Source organism: Rhinolophus sinicus, linkage group LG05 (assembly GCF_036562045.2).
Source record: "Rhinolophus sinicus isolate RSC01 linkage group LG05, ASM3656204v1, whole genome shotgun sequence".
Taxonomy (NCBI): Eukaryota; Metazoa; Chordata; class Mammalia; order Chiroptera; family Rhinolophidae; genus Rhinolophus; species Rhinolophus sinicus.
The window spans coordinates 158312540-158338709 of NC_133755.1; the positions used below are offsets into that span (position 1 = coordinate 158312540).

At 33.8% G+C, this 26170-nt stretch overlaps 1 long non-coding RNA gene across 2 annotated transcripts in view; it reads right to left on the reverse strand.

Annotated features, from left to right (window-relative positions):
• Window positions 1-386: 386 nt before the first annotated feature.
• Window positions 387-26170, reverse strand: part of LOC141571903 (uncharacterized) — a 76974-nt gene continuing 51190 nt past the window's right edge. For both annotated transcript variants that reach the window (XR_012496952.1, XR_012496951.1), the window contains one exon: window positions 387-2014. This is a non-coding gene — a long non-coding RNA (uncharacterized LOC141571903). The remainder of the gene's footprint in view (window positions 2015-26170) is intronic.

The following is a 26170-nucleotide window of genomic DNA, read 5'->3' on the forward strand; positions in this document are numbered from 1 at the left end:
ATTATCAGGTAAAAATGTATGAAAAAGTATTACAAAAGTGTGATAGTTAATTCATAAATATGTTATTTTATGGATTTTAGAATGTTTGTTGTATTTGTCAGCTTTTTAAATAAATTTGTAATTTTTTGAGATTCCTTTTTTTCAACCTAAATACATACTTACTTTTCAAAATAATTTTGTAATCATTTCATATTTCTCTTTTTAAAGAAGGATCCCAAAATCCAGTAAGCTACGGACCCCACCGAACCTGAATCTACTTTAATAAGAAAAGTCACAGATGAATAAGTTTCCTTTATTTTATACCTCTTCTTTAAGCATCAATCAAAAGTTACACTTCAAAAGTCTACAGTTTCTTAGACAAGGGATAATGTAGGGACAGGTAGGAAGCAACCAAAGTAAAAGGGAAGTGGTGTGGCTACTGTGTTGTTGGTAAAAGCATGACCAAGGGAAATGTATTCTATTAGCTTGTATTAGAGAGCTGAAGAAAGTTGGATAAGAAAAAAAGTTGGGTAGAAATGCTTCAGTGAAAAGATGAAATACTTATTTGTCCATCCTTGTCTAAATCAAGGCTTGCTGGACATACATGGTTAGTGTATGCACAAACTTCTGGGATCTGTAGATTATCCATTTCTGTGTATCATCTTGAATGCTGCCTGTGTCTAACTTAGGGACACATAGGGCTCCTTATTCACTGGAAAGAGGTGTATCTACAGCACAAAATGCTCCACAGCATCAATGGGATATTAATAACAAATCAAAGGGAAAGGCATTTTTAAATCCCAAGGGAAAATTCAAAGCGAAACAATTTTTTTTTTTTTTTTTGCAAATCAAATTTAAAGTAGAAAAGGGCATAAACATAAAAGGTATGGTTTGAAAAAGTAAAATAAGTTCTCATTAGAAATCATTTAGAACAGTGAACTGTTGGAGGAATTTCCCTTCCTTGCCTTATCATGCTCTGTTTTCTTTGAAAAGGCAGATGGGCTATCGTGTCAGTATGTTGTTTAGGAACCTAAATCTGTAAAAACTCTGAGAAGAGAAGAGTAAAATAACTTAAATCAAAACCACGTAAGTCACTTGAGATTGTTTTGATTAGATCTTAAGAGGAGAAAGTTAGAAAGTGGGTAAAGCAGAAGGGAAGCATTTTTGCCCTCTCTTCATTTCAGTATGTGTGTAGAGCTAGAGGTGATGGCCATCTTGGAAAACTGGGATATAGAAGTCACACAATAGTGTTGCCTGTAGATTGGGCCACAGATTTTGCAGACTATCTCTTAAAATCCATTATCAGTTATGAAAAAAAATCACACTGAGAAGAGACTTCTGGGTACTGATTATTTTTCATGTAATTTGACCAAGGGTTATTTAAGGGACTTTTGTCCCTTAATTTGTACTTCTCTTCTGATTTGTGGTTTTTCTTATTTTTCTTACATACTGATTTGTGATACTGATTTAAGTAAGCAGGAGTTAATTTTGACTCTGGTTGAGATATACATAATTACATTGATATGACTAGAAGGTTTACAGCCATGTTTGCATTTAGATAAATAGAATAGGCATTAGTGCTTTTCAAGTAGAACACTGAGCAACAATTAGTTCTCATGATTTCCCATCACCATTGTGTAGATTATATTTCCCTAAGATGTCCACACCAGTATATCCCATCCAACATGCTTTCCTTACCATGAGAGATGCTTTTCTTTCCATTGAGAGATGGGGTTGGAGGGAGCCTGCATCCGCCCCCCCTTAAAACTGGTTGGACCTGTGACTCCAGTGGAAGCAAAGTTATATGTTTTCTAATGCTAAGCCAAAAAGAGCAATAGAGCTTCCACTTGATCTTCTTGGGATGCTCACCCTTGAAACCTAGCCATATTGTAAAGAAGCCAAATAACCACATGGAAAGGCCACATGTAGGTGTCCCAACAGTAGCCTTAGCTGAGGTCCCAGATGACAGCCACTGTCCACACCACGAGACTGAAGACGATCTCTGCCTTCAGCCTTCCAGACGCTCCAGCTGATGCTGCATAGAAGAGAAAAAAAACCTGTCCTCACAAATCCTATTCACATTGCAGATTTATGAACAAAAATAAGTTTTGTTTTTGTTTTAAGCCAGTAAGTTTTGGGGAGATTTGTTACGTAGCAATAGATAACCAGAATAATTATCAACTTAAAATAATATTTCCAGGGGAGACAACAATACTTCCATGTTTAATAACAGTTGCATGCCTATACATTCTCTTAATTCATCAAAATGTTAATGATAGTTAAATAAAATGATAGATACTATTGATTATAATCATTTGTATGACAAAGAATAAAAGTTTAGAAAGTCTGTTTCAAGTAAGTTTTTTTTTTTTTCCTGCTCACTAGCCACAATTCAGAAAACTGCCTCCTAGGGGTATAATGAATAATCACAAAAGATCTTTTTATTCCATTACATTGATATTCTATACTAAAATGACTCAGGAAGGCTAGCATAACAAGAACTTTATTTTTTTTTTACTGGAAAATTTATGTTATGAAATTCTGTAGTCTCCACTCTTTAATGCATTACCCAATATGCTAATTGCCTGAAAAGTTTTAAGGAACAAATATTTTATTCAAAGGCTTATGCTTTTTTTTAAAAATCCACAGCTCAACAAAGAAACTTTTGGTATAATAACCTCTTCCCAAGTAATATTAATGTGGGTCATTTATGATTTTTAAAAGTATTGCTACAGTGTTATTGCATCTTAATTGTACTGATAATTGATTCAGACTTATCCCAAGGACTATGTGTTCCTTAAGACATTTTTTGAATGGTGAATGAGAAAGAGGTCAGGACATGAAGCAGCATGCAACTAGCCATGTCACTAATACAATTTAATAAACACATAACATTCTATATAAGAATGTTTTTAAACCTTAGTGTAAAATGCTTAAGAATTAATTGATCGCCTCCAGGTCTTTTAGACCGGGCAAAAGGTGAGACAATGTTGTTTCTACACTCGGAATATTATTAGTGTACATACCTCTGTTTTAATGTATAAGTAAATAAGTCATAGCCTATTGCTTGTCCTATAGTTATGGAATCAATTTATTTTGTGTTGCCCTAGAAGGGTGGGCGTTACAAGGAAAACAGTTTCAGTTGAATATCGGGACAATTTTAACAAAGTTTTTCTGCAATGGAATGGAGTGCCTTAAGAGACAATAAATTTCCCATAATGGAAAGCATCCTGTTGAGAAAAGTTTAAGAATATTTCCTCATTTGAAAAGAGATTGAACGAGATGTCCTTGTACGAGCTCATGCAACTCCAGTCTGCGATTTTATTTTTCTAAGCTAAAACAAGAAAATATTTTAAGCAAAAAATAGAGACTGAAAAAAAGCTCAGCATTGAGAAAGTAATAAGGATATAAATGGGGAATTAAACAGAAAAGAGAGTATGGTACAATAAAAGATGAAATTAGTATAGAGATTTAGCCAAGTATAACAAAGCAGTTTGACCTCTAGGATGAGGGTCAAGGCCATGATACAAAACGCAGCCAGAGATTGACAGATTGACCAGAAGAGAAAGAAGAAAAATCAGAAAGTCAATGCGATGCTATAGAGGTAAATGACTGTTAAGACATGCCCAGTGCAAATGATAGGTCAGCATCCAATGACTTCGAGATTATAGCAATTTCAGTGAGAAAAGACCAGAATGCCGGCTAAATTCTTGACCATATATTTTTGCATACTTTATGTCAATGCGATAATGTGGTCAGGGAGGAGGAGGAAGGTGAGAAGTTGGGAGAAATGAATGGAAAGAGATGTGAGGAGTTTTTGTGAAGGTAAGGGAGAGAACTTTCCAGAAGGTCTGCAGAATTTGCATATGTTTTTTACAATGTCACTCCTCCCTCAAGCAAAAGGGAATTCTTTTAAGGAAAATAAGTAAAATCTGAGCCCTTCACACATTTTCATTTACTAAAGATTACACACTACTTCAACAGAAAGGTATGTGAATATCCTCACATCCTGGTCAAATTTCAAGTTGAATAATTTTGTTCTCCCTGCCCAAATACTCTGCTGTTTAATTGAGGGAAGTCACACTTCACTCCAGGGGAGTCACACTTCACTCCATTTCAACAAAGGCTAATAAAACATGTCTGGAGTTGTTCACACTACTATACTATGCAGTATAATGTAATTCTTAGATTCTTAAAAGTCCACAAACTCTTTGTATCCCTCAGAAAAAGACTCTAAACTTAGGTTGTCAACATTTGTCCCAGCAATAACATTTTGGATCTATATTATGTTAGTTACATATGTTTATGAAACATTGTGATAAGGAAATATAATTTAATATGATTTTTTTATATAGCAAGATGGCATCTTTCCTCAAATTACATAATAAAGAGCAACTTGCAACTTTTCTTGTATTTTGTTTGGTTCTCTTTGGAATGCTTGTTAGGCTTAACACAGAAATCCAAGGAAACATCAACCTCTGCTTGTTCCTTTACTTTACCTCTCAGTTGTCAGTTTTTCTGAATTCTCTTTTATATTAAAGCAAGACCTAACTTGGCTTGGTTGTTGGAAAATCCTGGCCATCATAGGAGGATGGAAACTTGGCCCTAATCCAAATAACTTTCATGATAACACCCTTTCAGCTTCATTTTGGTGGTTTAATGTGATAACCAGAAAGAAAGGAACTACTTAAAAAATATGTCAGCTTACTATCTAGTTTGGTTCACACCTCTAAATTAAAAAATTCTACTACCCATTGCTAGGATAAATGTCACATTGTTGCAAAGACTAATCTTGTTCAATGGATGCACTTTTACATTGTAAATCTACTTAAAAACCCATCTGATAACAAAGACATGCCTGCAGAAGGATAATTCAGTTATATCAATGTACTTGTCACTCAGACATCAACCCCCCAAAAAATAATGTGATGGGGCTGGGTGGGTGTTAAAAACATGCAGTCTTGATAATAGGAAATCATTAGCCACAAGATGAAAAGAAAAAACTTTTTTTTTAAGTTCCAGGCAAAACTTTGTCTAAGTTTTTTCAGACTTCATTACATGAGTAGAAAGAGACAAACTGTCAATTTGCCTGAAAAATTAGTAAATCTTAAGAAAAGTTCTATTTACTTTGGCCTTTATCATTATTTTTAAATTGAGATTATACTTATTGTCCTTACTCATTCTCAAATGGTAGGTTTGAAATTGGGAATATAACTCTTCCTTGCTCAAATGTAGTCAATTTTGTATACTTGTAGGGAAGAAAGACTTTCTTTTAACTATACTTGCAGAAAATGCATTCTATCTCCCTACCATTTCCTAGTTTCTCCTAGTTTCTTGCCCAGTGTCTCAGTTTAGTTATTTGTTAATATGTTATAATATAATTTTACTTCTAGAAACCATTGGCCAAGTCCAATAGCTTCTAACTAAAAGTGAAGGTCATTTTCTATACATGCTTTAATACTTGAACAGAGCACTTTAATTATGTCCAATTTGGCACAAGAAACTGTTCCTCTGAAAGCTAATTAAGTAATTCTAAGACAGGAACATATTTACAAGTTTGCAAAATCCAGCCCCCAAAAGCCACTTTTCCTAATTAATTCAATCAGCCCCTCCCTACTTCACAAACCAAATCCAGCATGCAAAGTCAAATAAAAGTATAATTATTTGATATATCGATCAGGGTACTCTACTATTCCCAGGGAATCATTATTATTTTTAATTATAGTAAATTAGGCTCTCTACCCTTACTTTTTAAATGGATAATTAATTACCCTTTACTTGACTTTTCTCACATCTGCTTGACCTTGACTTGATTTTACTATTTTACTATGATATTAGGTGGCAGGAAGATGTTATCCTTCCTTCCTTCTTTCCTTCCTTCCTCCCTCCCTCCCACATCACTCATGGTGCCCCGCTTCCTCCTTCACTCACCCATCACCCTCCTATTCTTCCTTCATGTTTCAATTTAAACCTCACTCCTTCAGAAAGATTTCCTCCAACTCCATAAACTTGGTTAGATACATATCAGCTATAAACTTATAATTTTTCCTTATAATGAAACCAACTATTTTATTACACCTATCTTTGGAAATTAAAAGCAGAAAACATCCCATTTTTTATTTTGTTTTTTTGGTTGTTGTTTTGGTTTGGTTTGGTTTTCTATTGTATCCTAAATACGTTGCACATAAAAAGTGCTCAATGATTACTTTTTGAATTAACAAATAATAGACGCAGTTCAACATTTATAAATATATATATTTATTTAATAAATAGGTTGATTAAAATAGAAAATTGTTTGTTTGTTTTTAAGCACAAATTCTTGGATGAGATTCAGAAACATTTGTAGGTTCCCATTGATAATACACATCCTTGGTATGAAATTTGATTCAGTTAAACTATGTGATGATTAACTTAGACATTACTAATTATGGGAAACAAAAGTCACAAATATTGAAGTTATCTTAATATTATGATTGTACTTAAGATATAACTCATTTTGGAGGAGGCCATTATCCCACTTAGTCTCTCACATAGGGAATTGCAAAAGTCAGCAGCTTCCATGCATTAAGCATGTGTTTTACTATAAAAAGTGGTGTGCTAAAATGTCCAAAAAGAAATGTGGAAGCTATGCCACCAAATGTAATCATGAGTTTCCCTTAAAATGTTTAAATCTTAAATTTGATGAAATAAGCATTTATGAATGCTTCTCATAGTGTTTTCAGAATTTTAATTAAATTAAACAGCATTAAATATCTAATCATGCTTTGGGGTTATACACAAAAAGACATCAAATGCAACAGAAGATTTAAAAACATTCTGAAATATTGCCACTTCATATGCCAGGGGCATACTGCAGTATTCCAGTCAGTGAATTGTTGGAAGCATGGTTTCACTGTAAGACTTTCTATACTAATAATAATATTTAAGCAGACAATCTATTCAAGATTTCTTCCTGTTTAATTATTACACTCGAAGTTTAATGTAAGCCTGACACATTTATTTCTGTGAATTGCAAGTATTTTTCTGTAGAAAGAAAGTGTTTATAAACATTGCCATGTAATCCTTGTAAGACAGTCATTTGTTTTTTTAATTAGAAAACAAAGACAGTGCATAGACTAGAGAGAAGTAGTGCTGAGTTTTGTTATTTAAAAATGTTTCAGGTTTTCACCTAAGTCCACATATATTTCTATAAGAACGTGACTTGTAATAAAGGGTTAATGAAAAAAATAATAAAAAATGTTCTAGGGATTTTTAAATTGTTTTTAACTTAAGATATAGAAGGTATATGGTATAAAAGTAATTCCTTTTTATTGTAATATATATATACGATGTTGGGGGCAACAGATTGGGGGAGGGGGTTATCACTTAGTCAAGAGTGAAATATCTAACTATTGCATTGTTTTATCTAACTATTCATTGTTTACACCTGAAACTAATTACAAAAAATTTGTTGAGATTTTATGTTATGTGTTTGCTTTTTTTTACCATAGTAAAGAGTAATAATGATTATTGAGCTGATCAACTACAAAGAGTAACCCTTATACACTGTTAATAGGAATGTAAATAGTACAGCCACTATGGAAAACAATATGGGGGTTCCTCAAAAAATTAAAAATCAAACTGCCATATATCCAGCAAGTTACACTTCTGGGAAACAAAATCACTATCTTGAAAAGATATCCATATCCTCATGCTCATTGCAGTGTTATTTAAAGTAGGCAAGACATGGAAATAACATTAAGTGTCCATCGACAGATGACTGGATAAAGATGTGATGTATATATACAATGGAACATTATTCAGCCATAAAAAAGAAGGAATCCTGCCATTTACAACATGAATGGAACTTAATGGCATTATGCTAAGTATAATAAGTTGGGCACAAAAAGACAAATACTGTATGATCTTACTTATATGTGGGATAAAAAAATCCAACTTATCTGATACAGAGAACAGATTGGTGGTTGCCAGAGGTAGGGAGCATGGGGTGAGAGAAATGAGTGCAGGTGGTCAAAAGGTACAAACTTCCAGTTATAAGACAAAAAGTCCTGGAGATGTAAAGTACAGCATGATGACTACAGTAAACAATATTGTATTGTATATTTGAAAGTTGTTAAGAGAGTATGAGTCTTAAAAACTCTCATCACAAGAAAAGAAATTTGCAACTATGTGTGGTGATGGATGCTAACTAGACTTACTATGGTAATTATTTTGCAACATATAAATATATCAAATCATTATGTTGTATACCTTGGACTAAATATAATGCTATGTGTCAATTATACCTTAATAAAAAAGCCCCAAATACAAAAAAATATAATAATAATAATAATTCCTTTTTCATACAATATAAACTCTCTGCGTGAGAGTTGAAAGCATACCTCAACACACACACACACACACACACACACACACACACACACACACACACACACACACCCTCAGCAAAAAAAATAGAAATTTATTAGTTGAGGAATTTAATGAAATCTGTGACCAATCACCAATCACTAGCTGACCACTAAGCTAGCCAAGCAGAGACTTTAGTGGCCAAACTCAAAAAAATATACAAGGTCTGACAATTAAGTTCGCGAACTTGTTGCAATGATGTTACTAAACTCTTCTGATATCAGAGGGATTATTCATTATGAATTCATACCAACTGGACAAACAGTTAACCAACTTTACTCTTTGGAAGTGCTGAAAAGGCTGTGTGAAAAAGTTAGATGACTTGAACTTTTCCCAACAATTCATGGCTCTTGCGTCGAGACAATGCACCAGCTCCCAGGGCCCTGTCTGTGAGGGAGTTTTTGGCCAGTAAACAAGTAAATGTATTGAAACAACATCCTCCCTACTCACCTGAACTGGCCTCCAATGACTTTTTTCTTTATCCGAAGATAAAGGAAATATTGAAAGGAAGACATTTTGATGACATTCAGGACATCCAGAGTAATACGATGACAGAAAAAGAGTTCCAAAATTGCTTTGAAGGGTGGGCTAGGCTCTGGCATCAGTGCATAGCTTCCCAAGGGGAGTACTTCGAAGGTGACTGTAGTGATATTCAGCAATGATGTATGTAGCACTTTTTCTAGGGTGAATTCATGAACTTAATTGTCAGCCTTTATAGAATTAATTTGGAAAGTCACTAAATAAACAAATAGCATTAGTAACAACAACAAACCCTTGGATTTCCAAATTTCTATAGTTGCCCCATTACGTATTTTTAAATGTCCAATTTTCAACATTTAAAAATCATAAGACACACAAAAAATAGGAATATATGGCTCATATATAGGAAAAAAATAGTCACTAAAAACTACCATAAGGAAATACAGACATTGGATTGCTTAGACAAAAACCTTAAATATTATGAATATTTTAAAGAACTAAAGGAAACCATGTTAAAGAATTAAGGAAAATGAGAATGATGTCTCATCAAATAAAGAAAATCAATAAAGAAGTAGAAATTATGAAAAATGAGCCAAATAGAAATTCTGGAGTTGATAAGTACAACTGAAATGAAAATTTCACTAGAAGGGCTCAATATCAAATTTGAACTAACAGAAGAAAAATATCAGTGACTTTGAGAATAAATCAATTGAGATTATCCAGCCTAAAAAAACAGAGGAAAAAGAATGAAGAAATATAAACAAAGCCTTAGAGATCTTTGGGACAACATCAATGGTACCAAGATAAATATAATGGAAGTTCCAGAAGGAAAGGAGACAGAAAAAAGCAGAAGAAATATTTGAATAAATAATTGTTAAAACTTTCCAAATTTGATGAAAAACAATTTATACATTCAATAAATCTCAATAAATAAGCTCAATAAATCTCAAGTAGGATAAACTTAAAAAGAACAAGATAAATAGCCAAGTCATTATCAACCTGTCAAAAGATAAAGATAAAAAATCTTGAAAATACAAGAGAAAAGTGACTCAACATGTACAAGGGACCCTCAGTAACAATATTCTGGCATCTAATCAGAATCCATAAAGGCCAGAAGGCAGTATGATAACAGAAAGTGCTAAAACAAAAGGATGGTCAACCAAGAATTCTATATCCAGCAAAACTATCTGTCAACAATGAAGACGAAATTAAGACATTACAAATAAACAAAGTCAGAAAACACTAAAGGTAGACCTTTGACCTAAATGAAAGAACCCTAGACAGTAATTCTAATCCACATGAAGCAATGAAAGCACCAGTGAAGGAAAATTTACAGGTAAATATAAAAGCATACATGCATTTTTTGGTAACTCTTTTCTTCTATTTGATTTAAAAGACAATTGCATAAACAATAATCACATAGCTATGCTTATGGGCTTATGATCTATAAAGATGTAATTTGTAAGACAATAATAGTATGATGGAGGTGCAGGGAACAGAGCTATATTGAAGCAAAACTTTTATGTCCTTTGAAATTAAGTCATTCAATCCAAAAAGATGGTTTTATATTAATATTTACATTCTAATGATAATCCCTAAGGAAAGCACTAAGAAAATAGCAAATATATGTATATGAATTAAAATGTTACATGAGAATATACCAATTTAACATAAAAACAGGTAATTATTATAATATTTCATCCAAATTTTTGGCTTAATGTGGTGAAATTAAACCACTGAGTTCCTATTAGGTAAAATGACCATATAATTTATCATCAACGTCAAAGTAGTTTGAGAGTGACAGAGGACATTATTAATAATTATTTCAAGACAAAGTATAAATTGGAACTCGCTGGCTAGTCAGAACATAAGATCACCCTACTTTTAAGAGAAATGTTTAGGTATATTGAATAATAAATTTAATTTGTATTCTATCAACCATTTTTTGGTATTCATATTTAGCTACTAACTCCTAGGGCAAATTAGGCACTATGTTTTAACATTCTAATACAACCTGATTATGAGAAATTACTTTTAATGATTTAAATATGGCAACTACCACCAAGTAAATATTTTGTTTGGCTTTATTGATCAATTATGAGGAGAACTGTTTCATAGTTTTCATTATACAGGTCTTGCATCTATGTTGTTAAACTTACCCCTAAGTATTTCATGCTTTTTATGCTATTACAATCTGTATATTTTCAACTTGTTTATTGCTGATGTAAAGATATAAAATTGATTTTTTTTGTACTGACCTTGTATTCTGCAACCTTAATAAATTCCCTTATTAGTTCTATTAGTTTTTTTTTTTATAGATTTCATTTTACCCTGTCAGGTAAGGCTAAAATTTTAAAGCATTAATGCTTAATACTGGTAAGGATGCAGAGAAATTGTATTTGGAGATGTGAATTATTAACACCATTTTGGAAAGCATTTTGATAATATCTATTAAAATTTTATATATATATTTCGCTCAGAAATCTCACTGCTGAAAATCTATTTCATAGCCAGTATAAGGATATATGTACAAGAATGTTGATTGTAGCTCTCATTCATAATGGCAGAAAATGAAGTGGATGTAAGCAATAAGTGAGTGGCCAGTTGATGATATATCCACCATTTGTGTAAGCTAGCTTGAATGAGTTTCTCAGGCTAATAGAAAAAACCTGTTTCAGCGAAGGAATATTAGTATATTAATAATAATTCATTTCCAGATCTCATATTTGCTGAAAACCATAAAAGTTCAAAGATCTATTACTGTCCAGTGGAACATCCTTTTTTTTTTTCTAAAGTTTTATCTTGCTGTAAGAAGAGGTATCCACAGTATGGAAAACATGTGTTGGTTCCTTTTGAATTTTCATAACAGATATGCAACTATGAGTACTCAATTATTTTATTCAATTGTCAGAAAATTTTCATATCTCTTTCAATAGGACCTACTTAAATATAGCAACATATGTATTTAACCTATTACTAACTTTTAAAAAAAAAACTCTGGTGTCTATCTCTCTCCAATCATTACTGCCTTAAAAAGAAAAACAAACAAAAACAAAGAAAACTTTATTCCAACAGGTGATGAGATGACCATGATTTCTATATATCTCCTAGTATCACATTCTTTCATGCATACTTTTAGTAATGGACGCAATCTGAAATTATTCATTGTATCACTGGGTATCATATTAAATGCTTATTTTTATGGCTCTGTAGACTTTATTTCCCTTTGGAGAAATACAGAAATACTTTTTGAATAAAAGTAAAAAAGTAAAGGAATGTAAAGAGGTGTTATGGTCAGATCATCTACAGGGCCATTAACAGCATACCATGGTTATCTTCCTAAAGCTTGACATATGAGAGGTCTGATTTATAGCAGATTCTTGGAACAACTACTATCTGGTGAACCTAGCAGAGAGAAAAAAATACAAAGACATAAAGAAACTCAAAAAAAAAAAAAAAAGCCACTTTTGCATAGTCATTAACTGCAGAGAATATGGTTTATGTCCTTAAAAAGAGATCGTTTGAAACATCTGATGAAGAGGGGAGGTCAGAAGCAGTGACAAATGCTTCAAATGGGGCTTAAAAAGGGAAACACAGAATGGACTGGGGAAACAAGCTGATTATTTCTTTTTCTATGTTTTAAAATTTTATAATTATAATGAAACTCCTTTTTACTTTTTTCTTTACTACCCCCTTTGCCTGAAATGTTCTTATTCTGCTATAGAATATTCCAATTCTCAGAAATATTATATTTCCTCACCTTTTGCCATGAACCAAAGAGTTCACATAACAATAAATTGAAAATTAATGCTAAGTACATTCTTCAGAGAGAAAGAATTCTCCTTCAAGCAATTCCAGACTACCAGGTGTTCTTATAAGTAGTCAAAATTCTTAGAACTATCTATTGAGGTAATATTCAAGGAAACTTTTCAGTGTAATCACCAAAGATACCAGCTTGGTTTCTGTTGTGAAAAAAATATACAATAATAATTTTATTGAGTGTTTTCATACATTTATCAATATAGCCAGCTAATTTCAGTAAGTATGATGGCTTAAAATGAGTATTTTCTTCAATATTTTGTAGGTTTTATTTGCAGCTGCTCAGTCCTTCATCTATTCAGAAGATAAGTCCCAAATAAATATTTACTGAAAATCAATATACTTTGTCTGTCATGTAATAGACATAAAAACAACCTAATTGTAGTGCTTATAGTATCAGTCTAATATAGAAAACCATAATTTGGTGAACTGGGGCAAAAATGAATGAATCAATAAATCAATGAATCAATGAACAAATAGCAGTTTCTGAATTTCAATCTTCACTCTATCTAACCTGTTGAGAATAGAATGTATGCTGCAAATTTAAAGCATTGTCTCCCAGAAAAGATTAAAAATTAATGAAAAATCTTGTAAATTTGGTGCAGATTCTATAATCATCAAACTAAGTAGGAATAAAATCACTGTAACCTTCGAGGTGCCTTAGAGGTGCCTTTTACTAAATATTACATATAGAAAATATTTTACCAAGAAAACCGTAAGGAAGAACAAGAATCTATGAGATTGGCTTTGGGTTGTCAAAGCAAAGATCATCCAGGATAAACAAGGGGTGGAGGATGATGACCACGACACATTTTTTAAAACAGCAAGATTGAGCCAAACTTGGAACTCCTCCTCCCCACAAATAGATAAGCCAGGCTTTAAAATTACTTCCAATTAAGCTCTTGGCTTAGGCCTGGATGTCCCTGGCCAATTTCAGGAGATCAGCTTTACCCTTTCTTGGGGCTAGCAGGGAGCCCCTGAGCAGAGAGGGTGGCGGTGAGGGGGAGATGACTTGTGCTGATTTAACATCCCTGGCACACCCCTCTTGCCGGGGTTATTCTTGGCTACAGACACACAGACGAATGTGCTGCCATGATTGACTCTAAAGATTACCTGATTAAGATCATCTAATTCAGGAGGATGCTTTAATGTATTTCTGCATATGCAATAATACCATAAAAAAAGACAAATTCAACTATTTTCACTTTGCTTTCACACAAAGGAATTCTCTTAATGCATTTTCTCCTTTTGTTTATGTAATAATTTCCTCCAGATTGACTGGGTTCTACTTTTGTTTTTAATTTGATAGAGTCTCTCCATTTTGTGTATCTATATACCACACCTTGTATCTGTTACTATTATTGTGGTTCTACACTCTGGATTTTGAAGTCTCAAAGATATGAGTAATCATGGTAAGGCAACATCCATGGCTCTGTTTAAAATATTCCATCAGCAGGAACTTAGCACAAATAACTTTCATTGGAACAGCCCAGGCTCTCTTAAATATCTTTATATTTAAATGATGTGCTAAGAAACAATGGCACTTATTTTTACTTAACTTCAGCCACATTTGGAAGAAGATGAGGACATTTATTCTGAACTCCATCACTTGAATGTTATTGTGGTTACTTCATTGCTAAAACTAGAAAAAATCAGGCTGAGATGTAAAAAGAGCAACTAAGTAATTAATTCCAAATTTTCATCCACAATGACTGGACTATGCCCCCTCCCAAAGACAAAAAAAAAACACACAGAAACAAAAACACTGTTTTAGAACAGTAGAAAAAGTGCAGGCTTTAGAGCCACCTATAGACACAAATCCCTGGGAAGTATCTTTTGTTCAGCTATTTAAGGTCATTACATTTCAGTTTCCTTATCTATAAAATGGAGACAATACCTCCTTCATGGCATTGCTGTGAGGATTAGAGCATGATGGGTGAACCCTAATACTTGGCACACAGCAGTTACTCAATATCTGGGTGTCATGAGTAATAGGAGGGCCTCTTTCTGCTCATGATATGGACAGTGGTTAAGAACCAGACCAGGGTTTTTATGATGACTACGTAGAAAGACTGGGTTCTATGGTGACATCATGGTCATAGGAATGAAGACACAAAACTTTCTCCTCCTTTTGTGAGACTCAATGAAAAAGAAAAAGCTAAGAGTGCTGAGAGTTAAGCATCAGGATAGCAATGGTTGCATTAACACCTCTGGACCAGATGGTGCCTGATGGTTGAGGACAACCATCTCTTTCCCTCCCCAGCCCATAAACCCTAGAATCCATGCCTCTGTGTGAGCTTTGCCCATGTGTGAGGCAGCTAGGATCTCCCACAACAGGTCCCCGCTGGCATACCTACCAACGACTTTCGCCAAATAACACTTGCGTCCTGCCTCCTCTCCATGCCTTCCTGCCCTTTCACTCACAATAATTAACACCTTTGTTATATGATTGTTTTATTTCATTAAGCAAAATATTCTGACATCCCCATGCAATTAGATTCAAAACCTAAGTCCTAGTACTTGAATAATGATTTGTGGTTGTGGTTGTTTTCTCCCCCCACCCCTTGAGGGAACTTTACCTCTGTAAACTACACGGCAAAGGGACAAGACAAAACAGGAGTCACAGTATACATAGGAACAAACCACCAAATAGCCAGACATTAAGACAGACAGCGTCACAACAACTCCAGAGCCTGGCAGTTTCTGGGCTTCTAAAGTAGAATAACTTTTTTTTTTTTTTTCTGACTAGATAAACCACAGCTACTTGTGTGGTTGGTGTCTTGCTAAAGGCCATGTCTCTCCTATCACATGATCTCACACAGAGCTGAAGTTCTTCTAGTGAGCAGGTGCTAACGGTCCCTGAAAACCATTTTTTAAAAGAGAGCATAGAGGGGTCAAAAAGACACCTCCAGCTCTTATCCCAGAATGATCTGTTTTGAAATCGAAAGAAACCCAGGTTTCCCAGAAAATTGATATCAAAGTTGAACAGAGATTCCAGTACATGCGCAGGACACAATTTACCCACCATTTATTGTTATTGAGCACCTGGTACCGTGTGCCAGGTACCTTGCCCTTCCCCAGTTTTGTCTATTTAAATTCTGCTGTTTCTTTAAATCTCAGGGAATTATCAATGAGGAAGGACTTTCCTTCCTTCCTTGGCCAGGTCAAATCCTATTTTATACATGCTGGTAACACTATGCATCTCTCCGTCACAGCTCTTACCAAGCTGAAATTTACATTTATTTTTGTTCCTCTTTGAATAACATCAGTCTTCTCTACCATGGTGCTCTAGCAAGCACCATGATAGCAAGAGATTGTAATAGACAAGACAATAGCATACATTCTATTTCTTACATACAATATTTTTATAATATTATATATAATTATATATATAATAAAATACAGTTTTTTCTTTTGAATATTTCTTTAATATTACATTTAAATATTCTATTTAAATACAGCACTATCACAATGTAAAGGCCCTACAAGGCAAAAAAAAAAAAAAAAAATTTTCAGAGGGCCAGACAAGCTTTGGATTCACATTGAAAATATTACCTGTGTACAGTATCTGAGAAAGGAAATTGGATGACTTTGGTCATCACTGTATCCAAGAGTGTGTCAGGCACTTGGTATATATTGGCAAATGATGGCAGGTTTTATGTTGACTACAATTTTACACGCTCTTAAGGTAATAGTTCAGCTGACCTGGCTTGGGATCAGCTAGAATGAAGTGAGTAAACACTGAGGAATAGTACGTATTTCTTCCTTTGGGAGATAGAAATTACCCACACCAGTCATGAGCTGGTAAACCAGCTCTCCAAAAAGAAACAAACACAAACAACTCTGATTTGCATTGTTGCTATGGCTTATATTTACAGACACAAGAGCAGGCTACAACACCTTTTGTCCTCTGGTAGCATGCAATTAGAGATCTCATGAAATAAAGTCACAAATGATTCACCAGGAAAAAGGCCATGTCACTGGGAATGGAATGTTAATTTTTCTATCTGCACAGGATTGAAATTATTGTTAAGATCCTGTTGGATGGAACATGGATTCATGTTAGAACTCTCAGGGTAAAAATGACCTGGGAACATGTATTCTCAGTTTAGAATATTATTGATCTAGTACAAGAAAAAATAATGTTTATAAATTATTGTCTGGGCTTCAATTGGTCAGCTTCATAAGTGGCCACAAAATGAAGACTTGAAGGACTTCAAACAGAATTCTTCCCCCTAGTCTCTACTTCTAAAATTCCACTATTAGAGGTGCTATTTTTTAAAGCTTATTAGGGCTGTAAAACCACTATAAAAGTGAGTATTCTCCAAGGAGAGCTGGCACTTTAATCCTTCATCAGCCAACACTTTACTAATAAATGAAAATGAGAACCAGTAGAAATAGGCTTGGTCGGCTCCAATACATGGGAACAAAAGCATTGGAAGGAGAAATAGAAATTTGCATAAACAGCTTATCTGCCTCAGTTATTGTATATGTATTTCCTCATAATCTAACCACCTACTTCTGTTTAGGCTTCTGCAATGCCTAATATTTTACTTTTCAGTCATGTATTTGTGCTAACTTTTATTGAACAATCACATTTGTTGAGAAAAACCTATAGGAGCTACGGGTTTAGATCCAGAAGATGGTTAGTTTGAACCACCTGTAACTCTCACATAAACATGACTAAGAATTCGCATTGATTATTTGCTAAATATAAATACCAGAAGCCATTACCTAAATGACTACTGTTTTCTTTAAAGTGGTTGCCTTGGCAGGCTCTATAGGTATTATATAATAATATTTCTAACATCTGCCAGAGCCTTTGGAGCTTTCAATAGCCTCCATGTCAGCAAATCTTTGACATTGGGGGACAATTGATTACTGAATTTAGCCAATATCACATGGAGCCAAGTCTAGACTACAGCCTGAGTGTAAACCTGGAGGTCACTATTGGGAACAAATGAGGTCCAGAGCCCAGTAATGGGACATACAGCAGCTGGACACACTCTGAGGATTGAATGCAATATGCTGACACACGCTGGAGCTTCTAGCACAGGAAGGTACTCAAAAAGCCTTCATTTGATTAACTATAAACTTAAATGTGTGAAACAAGCCTTCTATAAAAGAAGGTTAGAACATATTTTATAATAGGTACAAAACTGAAGCAGTAAATGGGGGGGAGGCAGATATGACAACGGAGTCTTTGATGTCAATTGAAAGTCTAACTGGAAAATATTCATCCTTCAGAAGCTCAAATCCACCCACACTGGAAATTGTCACTAACGTACTCTTGCCCAGGAATAACATACATACTCTCACTTGTAAAATTTGTCTGATTCTTTTACTCTTATAGTAGAAAGAGGTCATGGGGCAGAGAGAGGATAATTTACAGTTCAAATAAAGCCAGGTTGAAATACATCAGAATTTAACTTGGCAAAAAAAATGGTGAACAATTTCAGACACTAAAACAGTGAGAAGTTATGTGGCCCAGATTTTAAACAATCTAGAAAAATCATCCTTCTAATAGTCTAAATATCTATCAGGAAAGCTCTTAACTTTGAAATATTTTATTTCCATCCTGAGGGACTGGGCAATTCCCCCTTCACTTAGTTGCACTGCTTGGCTTATGATAAAATCTTCTGCAAATATCTCAGTAACCAAATATAACATAGCTGTATCTCCTTTGTGATCACTTCCTTTTTGGGGTCCCCTAAAGTACTGGTTGTTGTTTTGCAAGAAAATATGGAGCTGTGGTTGTTTCTCAAAAACTGAATTTTTGCTTTACAGAAAGTGGTAAATAGAATAATAGTCTCCACAGACTTCCAAGTCCTAATCTGTGGACTCTGTGAGTATTTTTAATATACATGGAAAGAAAGAGACTTTACAGATGTAAACATTAAGATGTAAAGATTAAGATTAAGGACCTTGAGATGGGTAGATTATCCCAGATTATCTAGGTAGACCTAACCTAATCCCAGAAAAGCAGGGAACACTTCCCAGCTGAGATCAGAGTCAAAGAAAGAAAGAAATATAGAAAAAGGGCTAGAGAAATGTGATTTGAGGAGTCAACCCTCTTTTGCTGGCATAGGAGACGGAGAGAGAGGCCTGCGTGGCAAGGAATGTGAGCAGTCTGTACAAGCTGGAAACAGATTTTCTCCTAGTCTCTTGAAAGGAATGTAGCCCTACTAACATCTTAATTTTAGTCTGGTGAAACTTGTCAGACTTCTGAGCTATAGGACCATAAGATAATTAAAGCCATAAGGTAAAAAAATTATGTTGTCTTAAATGACTATATTTGTTTAAATTTGTTACAGAAGCAATAGAAAACTAAAGCAGCTATTATCAAATGTATGCCCCACTGCTTTGTTTACATGCTTTTTTTTGTACACACTTACCTTTACTCTCAATTCCAAATATCAAAGTCTTTAAAAAGACATCTTACATGACAATTAAGCTCAATACCTGTAGTGTCAACAATGCATGTAATTAAATTAAATCAACCATAATACAAACAGTTATGACAAGTTCATGCATGCTCAGGCAACGACAACTACAAATGCCACCTCACTGACAGTGACTATAGGATTGTAAGATGCACCCCAATTGCAGAAATGTTAAAATGTAAACAAATAGGACCTATGAAATATGGAAGATAGGAATTGTGTTCTCCAGTTCACAACCCCCACCACTCCCCACCACCAACTTTCTATGCTCACTGGCATTACTTGCCTGGCATTGGGGGTCCCTGGTTTAACCTCTCAGTATCCTCTTTTGTAAACAGGAAAAATGATATCCACTCCATTGGTTCATAATGAGGGTGAAATAACATCATAAGTATGGAGACCTGTAAATACTACAGAGTATCCTGCAGATGACCAAGACGCCCTTAGGCTTCTAGTTATCAGACTGGAATCCTTCGCAACCCCTTTTTCTTTCCCCTCTCCTCTTCAATCCATGTCCAATTGGAGCTCAGATCTTTCCATCCATCTACTCTTTTTCCACTGCTCATTCCACATGCTAATGCTTAATTATTTTAATAACCTCCTAATGGTTCTAACTCTAGGTGTTGTTTGTCTTCTCCTTCCGTCAGTTTACAAAAACAAAGTCTTATCTATGTCTGTCTTCCTTGACAGGCAACTGCAAACCTTTAATGGTTCTAAAGTTTGACTGAAAAACCCAAACCCCTCAGCCTGGAATCCAGGGCCCATAGCAGTGTTGCTTTCTACCAGAACACACCATAAACCCAGCACGTCTTTGCTGAGAGCATTCTTCTAGTCTCTCTTTCCTCCTCTATGAATATCTAAGTTCTAAGATTTTGTTAGAATTGAGCTGAAGATGGAGCTCCTCCACAAAACCTTTATCAACCAACCCAGGCCTTGAGTGCCCTCTCTGACGCCTTGTATCTCATGTTTAATGCCTCTAAATTTTCTGACACACCTAACTCTATGCCCTAAATGGTGGTTGTTAACGATCATGAAAATCTTCCCAGGTTTTCATTGTCCCTTGACTCTGTTATGTTCACCCCTGTATTGGCAATATACTGATGCATTTCATTTTGACTGAAGCACCTTTCCCTTACCTGTAACCTGTCCAAACCCTACTCACCTCTCCAGGGCCAGCTCAAGTTCTCCACCTCTCCTAAGAACTTAACCACTCTAGCTCATGCCATAGGCACTGTTTGAATTATTAATTTGGACACCTGAGTTTGGTCTGTGAGATATCTCTATTTACCTAGGTGATATGTGTAATTCATGTTTTTTCCTCCCACCAAATTTCAAGCTCTTTAAGACAGGAAACTTTGCCATATTGTTTGGATATTAGAATTCCACTCCTGCCACATGCTTACAGTGTGGCCTTGGGAAAGTCACTCAATCTTCAAGAGCCTTATTTGTAAAATTTCCTCATTTGTAAAATGGAGAAAATGTATGAGAAAAGACTTCACCAAGTGCCTGGCACATAGTAAGTCCTCATTAAATGTTTATTGTTTTATAATATAGTTTATAAGCTTCTATCTCATCCCATTCCCCGCTACTCTGTCCATATACCGTTTCCCCGAAAGTAAGACCTAGCCAGACAGTCAGCTCTAATGCATCTTTTGGAGTAAAAATTAATATAAGACCTGGTCTTATTTTAACATAAGATTGGGATATAATATAATATAATATAATATAATATAACATAATATAATATAATATAATATAATATAACATAATAAATATAATACCGGGTCTTGTATTAATTTTTGCTCCAAAAGACACATTAGAGCTGATTGTCCAGTTAGGTCTTATTTTCAGGGAAACACTGTATATATAAAGGCTACTTGTTAAACCAATTATTTCATCCCTAAACTGGTATAATTCTAATCTTTGGAATGGTTTGTTGCTCACCACAATGACCACAACTAATGATATGCTAACCAGAGACAGACACTCCCAGAGGTTGGTGCTTTGTTAGTGAGATATTGAAGGAAAACACTGTCATCTTTTGATCTTGAACCTTATATTTTTCATCTACAATGACACTTGCCTCCTTAACAAGAGTTTTGAGAGGTTCAAATGAGCCAAATTATGTGAAAGTGTTTTATATGTTTTATAACATACTATTAACATGTGTTGTTATCACAGTGTCCTTATTTACACTTTTGTTTTAATTAAATAGCTTTCTCAATTACAGTAAAGAGGCTACAAATAATTCTCAAAGATTACTCACTTATCCATTCATTCACTTTGTCAACAAATATTTACTGATGTCCTATTCCTATTACAGGCAGAGTAACTGTGCTAATCACAAAGAGGGGGTGAATACAAAGATGTAATACATCTACCCTCAAAAAAACTTTGTGTGATCCCTTTTTTCCTTCTCACCTTTCAACTTAAACCATCCTGTTTATCAACTGAACATTTTATGTGTCTGCACATGAGACAGAATGGGGTGGAGAAAGAAGCTGACTGAGTAGGTGACACAGAAGGGGACTCATTTGTATGATCCACTCTGTTGTACCATGTGAACTACAAGAACTGTATTTATAGTGTAGTGAATCTTCTAGAGATTAAAAGTCTCAGCTCCAGAAAAGCAATGCCAAGTTATGAAAAATCTGAAGGCAGAAGAAAACCACCAAAGGGTATTCTTAAAACAAAAAAACGTAAACCTACTGAAGATTCTGACCACATATCATTATGATTCATAGTAAAATGGTCCTTGGTGATTCATTGTTAACTTATTTTTTTAAGCATGATAATTATCTTTACTGCTTAAATTAAGCTTTTTTTATTTCCAAAAACAATTTTTTAAAACCCTGAGGCTTGGTTGAATTTTTATTCCATTGTTTAATGTAAATAAGATTAAATATTCTGAGCCTTTCAAGTCTAACATGATTCTTGGTTACACGTTTGTAATACAGAATGTATTTTGAGTTCCCATTCTAGATTCCTTTTTGGAACAATAAAAAGGTGTGTTTTTTTAAATAAAAAGTTAGCTATAAAGTAGAAGTTTTGAAGGTAAATTATAAAAATGCTATTTCAATGTATTTTACTCATTGAGCACTTAAAGATAAGCAAAGGAAGAGAGGCTGGGAATGAAAAGTCTATGAGATATTTTCACTGCCTTTTACTTAAACAAGTATTAACCTATTTCAAAACCAATATCAGTGTCATAGTAAATGAGTTTTGACATGTACATGATTATGGTTATGTTTTAATTGAAAATGGCCTGGCCTGAGGCCAAGAATCTTCTGAGATACTAACCACTTCAGATATTCTCACTACTACATATGTTCATTAATGACTGAATTCATCTGATAGGTAGATTGGATGCAACTGAACTCTCCATTAAGTAATTGAGTTTATTTTTTTAAATGCCTGAGAATTTAAAAATAAGGAAATAACCTGAAATACTCTAAAGAATAGCAAAAGCATATCCTCCAAAGACCAGATTATCTCCTGAGCATGGTCCTTATTCTCTTTTGTAATTCTACACATCTACCATGTTACTTGGAACATGGTAGTTTGTTGTCCAATGTGTTCTTTTTGAATTGCAAAGAAATCAAAGAAAAACAAACCAAATTCAGAGAGAAAGTGTGCATTTCTGCCTATGTATTTTTAACAATCTTATCTGACTTATTATGCAGAAAATAGTACTTTGCCAAGAATTTCATTATTTAATTAATTAACACTGCTACTAATTTATACCCTTTAACCAACTCACTACTACTTTGTTTATTTGTTTAATAATTCCTTTAGTATTTATGAAATAAGACTATCTTTTTTGACTTTATAAATGTACAAATATATCCTTTGTACCTGCCAACCTAGGCAAGGATATATAATCAGAAGTTTGTATGTCACAAACTTAGTAAAAGGCTAGTGCTCAAGCATATTTAAGTACTAAAACAAGACTTACTTGCAATACCATCCCACAGAATTCTGCAAAATTTTAGAAAACATCTGTTCATATTGTCTTGTGTGTCTTGAACGTATTTAAAAGAAACAGTCTCTCAGACACTTAGGAACTATCATGTTGGGAGAGTTAATTCTAGATTTGCCCCTAATTATGATTTTCAGTCCTTTATTTTCTCTTAAACATCTGTATTTAAAGGAAGCTACTGAGAAGACAGTAGACTGACCCATACTAAAATACACATCTTTAATACAAAAGTTTTCCAAATATCTTGTACCATTTAACCTACCCAATGAACTGATGAGTTTGGTAATATCACTGAGCTTATTTTTCCAGCTATTGTAATAAAACAGAGGACCAGGTGGTAAAAAGGCATAAATTATTTCAATGTATACACAGGGCCATTGCTCAAGAGAAATGTGGATGTGGCTAGAAGGAATTACACATGTTTGAAATTCAAAGAAGTAGACTTGTTCTATCAGTGAATACTAGCAACACTATGTAATTAGCCACTAGACCACATGCATGTATATAGCGGGGTGCCAAAAAAATGTATACACATGGCTTGTATTCATCTTTTGGTATGAGTATATATTGAGTATTACAATTTTAATACAGCTTTTTCCTTTCTTAAAATGTGTACACATTTTTTGGCATGCCCTCTATAACTATTTATATGTTGTTTAATGTTAAATATATATTAGTACCTTAATAAGTGCCAAATACTATTCTAAGCACATTACAATAACTCTTTTAATCCTCCTAACAAGTTTTGAGATAAGTATTACTATTGATCTCATTTTACAGATAAAAAGCTGGGACACAGAGAAGTTAATGCCCAATGTCCACACAGCTAGTAATTGAAGGACTTGGGTTTGAACCCAACACTCTGGATTTTCAGCCTCTACAGAGCAAAGATTGTTTTCAACAATCACGCACTCCTGACATAATTAGTGTAGTACATTGTATTTGGAGGCATTTATTAAGTATTTGCTGAATAGAACTATGACAGCAGTGAAGGGTTTTTTTTGGTCATTATAATTTAGGGAGCCTTTCTTTGTAAGCCACTGTCACCAAAGTACACCAAAGCTATTGCCTTTAACTGATGTTTATTGGGGCAATTAGGACTTTAGTGAACAAAACAAACTGGAAATTTCATCACACCTTGCTCTGCAACTTAGAAGATGGGTCACAGTCAGCAAGCTCTCTGAACCTTAGTTTCTTCATCAGTAAAATAGGGATACTTAATACCCCGAGAAAGAAGTTGTGGGGATGAGATAATATAGTAAGTACTGCAGAAAGTAATATATTGCAATTAAGTGGTTAATAATAATAATAATAATGCCTGTGATTATTATTATTGTTCTCATTAGCTCTAAAGCACACTTCTAGCTGACGGAACAAATGGAACTAGAACCAACATCTTCATATTTCTAATGCAGCCTGTGCAGACACTCATTGTTATTTTTTCCCTCTGTTATTAGGGATGAATTAAATACCTTCTACATCCATTTAATACCAGCATCATACGTTCAATGCACAGCATTTTTAAGTTCTGTTTTTAAGACTGATTGTGAAAATAATTTTGCGTTGTTTCAGGAGAACAAAGCAATTTGGTCTTTCTGATTAAGGAACTCAAATGACACTACAGCAGGATTAAATTCACTCTGGAAAGCAGATGTTATTATATCAAAACCACAAAATGTTATCAGGGCGGTTCCCTCAGAAGACACTTACTGGCAAAAACTTGACACTTACTATCAAAAATTTAACCCTTTTCTCTGTATTAGAGTTTATAGTAGAAATTTTAGAAAGTACAAATGAAAAAAAGAAAGAGTAAAATAAAAATTTCCACAAATACCATCACTGAGAAAAGCATGGGCCTGTGGCGGGGGGCGGGGGGAGGAAGAAACTGTTCTGAAATATTACATTTGCATTTTAATTCTACAATAGACATTTTTTTACGTCACTAAATAGTCTTGTACAAATCACCTTAAAAGGCTGTGTGGAATTCTATTGTATGTATACGTAGTAATGCAGTTAACAGAACATTTGGTTGTTTACAATTGTTCACTTATAAACAATATTGCTGTGAAGATTCCTGTTCAAAGATAGTTAAATTCTTAGGATAAAATTCTGGAAGTGGATCAGTTGGTCATAGGTTTTAAATATTTTAAATGCTCTCCAAAGTGCTTCTAGCAGTAAATGGGCCTTGCCAACAATAAATATTATCACTAAAAACTATCTTTGTCCATTTATTGTTGTTTTTAAAATGATACCTTGCTAAGCTTCTAAAACTCTGTATTTTTTGCTTACTAATGATACCCAAGTTATAAAACATATTTATCTCTCAGTTTATATTCTTTTTTGGTGAAATGTCTATTCATGTTACTTCATCATTTTTATATTGGACATTTTTTATTATTTATTTCTGTGAACTCTTTTTGTAGTATTCCTTTGTTATATATATAGCAATATTTTTATCAGTCTTTTTTTCATTTGATTTTTAATTTTTTATGTTATTTACCAAAAAAACCCTCAAGGTTCTTATTTTTATGTAATTTGATCTGCTACATTCGGCACCAGAATTAGAAATTCTCACTCTACCCAAAGATTATAAAAATACTAACAGCTATTCTCTGGCACTTAAAGATTTTAGTTTTAAAATTTAAGAACATAATGTATTTGGGATCTGTTTTTGGATATTACTTGAGGTAGCAATACACATATACATAGAAATTCCTATATAAAAGTACATGTATAATGTATATTTATGTTTTCTCCCTCAGTGATTAGCCATTTGTTATAAGACCATTTGTTGAATAACTATCATTAGAATTGCACACTTGAAATTTGTATAATGTTGTTAACCAATGTTACCCCAATATATTAAATAAATAAATAAATAGATAGATAGATAAATAAATAAATAAATAAAGCTAAGGATCTACAATTTATCCATTAGTGATCTAGTAAAACTTGCAATTCCACAGAGTACTTAAAATTGCAATACTTCTGACTGGTAGAAAAAAAACAAGGTTGTAGATTATGGAACATGACACTCGAAAAAGTTGTGAATTATTTTCTCTAT